The sequence below is a fragment of the Nestor notabilis genome, unplaced genomic scaffold (assembly GCF_000696875.1).
Source record: "Nestor notabilis isolate BGI_N333 unplaced genomic scaffold, ASM69687v1 scaffold4079, whole genome shotgun sequence".
NCBI lineage: Eukaryota > Metazoa > Chordata > Aves > Psittaciformes > Psittacidae > Nestor > Nestor notabilis.
Window position 1 is genome coordinate 49,494 of NW_009944967.1, and position 1,776 is coordinate 51,269.

Below are 1,776 nucleotides of genomic sequence, written 5' to 3' on the forward strand. Positions count from 1 at the left end.
AGGGGGTTGGAACTGGATGAGCTTTAAGGTCCTTTCCAACCCAAACCATTCTATGATTATATGATTCTCTGATACGGTCAAGGCAGTGCAATTCAACCTGAGTGGTAGTATGAACCTGCAGAAGACAAGATTCTGAGAAGACCTTATTGCAGCCTTTCAATTCTTAAAAAGGGCCTATAAGAAAGATGGGAGAGAGTTTTTAGCAGGGCCTGTTGTGACAGGACGAGGGGTGATGGTTTTAAACTAAAAGAGGGAGATTCAGGCTGGTTGTGAGGAAGAAATTCTGTACAATGAGGGTGGTAAAACCCTGGCACAGGTTGCCCAGAGAGGTGGTGGATGAACCATCCCTGGAGACATTCCAGGCCAGGCTGGATGTGGTTCTGGGCAACCTGGTCTAGTTGAAGATGTCCCTGCTCATTGCAGGGGGTTGGACTGGATGAGCTTTGAAGGTCCCTTCCAACCCAAACTTCTATGATTTTGTTTCCTGTCCAAATGACTGTCAAGTGTAATCTGAGGAGAACTCTCTGGCAAGTTCTCTTAGTTGATAACATAGCAGATGGGAAATCTTGATCAGAAGAGAAGCACCGAAAGACCACAAAACAAAAATAAAGTCTTGCATTTAGTGAAGGGAAACACCTCCTCCATAGGAGCTGTCTTTAGAGCCTAGATTTCATGATCTTAATAGTGTTTTTAATAGTGAGAAAAAAAATCTAAAAATGATACTTGTAGTTCTCACATAGATGGGGATTATCATGCATCCTAATTAAAAGCCTGGTTAAGATTTGTGTCTGAGGCTGGCTCATTTGGTTGAAATCACACAGCTGATAAAATAAACTCTAAATATTATCTTCTAATGAGATTTTTCACAAGTAACCTCATCCACTGGGGTGAGATTCCTTAAATCACAGCAAATCCTGTTCATAGAATCAGCTGTGGTTGTACTAACACAAACAGCAGCACCTGTGCTCCTTTGTCTGGGGACCAGCAGATGACGTTTGCCAAGAAGAGGGACCAGGGACTGGCATAAGAACTTCATATATGTGAGAACTGGGATTCTGTAAATGCCCCATCCTTGGCAGTGTTCAAGACCAGGTTGGACACAGCCTTGGGCGACATGGTCTAGTGTGAGGTGTCCCTGCCATGGCATTGGGACTGGATGATCTTAAGTTCCTTTTCAACCCAAACCAGTCTGGGATTCTGTGATTCTAGGATTCTGTGATTTTCTTTCAGCAGGGATTGTAGAAATACAGTGAGCTAACATATATTGGAAGTGTTTTGTTCTGCATGTTACACCCTAAGAGCCTATGGAAGAGAAAACCAGCATGTAGCAAACTGAATGATGCCCTTCATTTGTAAGATCTGGACCATTCTGCAGAGGTGTTCTGCATGCTGATACTGTTATTTAAGCACTATAGATGGAGCCTCCCAAATTCTGTTATATATGTTTTGTGAGAAAAAAACCAAAACAAACACAGTATCTGGAGGCAAAGAATTAGCTTCTTAAGGAAATGCTTTTAACTGGGATTCTGCCTTAGAATTTCCTCAGTAGTGGGAAGTTTCTGTTATGCTGGAAAGCATCATTGCCCTTCCATGGCTTTATGAAGATTTCCTCTAGCTAAAAATGTCTTTTCCAGCAAAGATTCTGGCAAATCTAAAGGAGTTGGGATGGGGACCCAGGTGCTAGAGAGTTTTATTGCTTCTCCTTGATGTGACTTCTCCTAATCCCAGCAGAACAGCAACATATTGGCTGCTTGGCTTTTTTCCCTATTTTTCCCT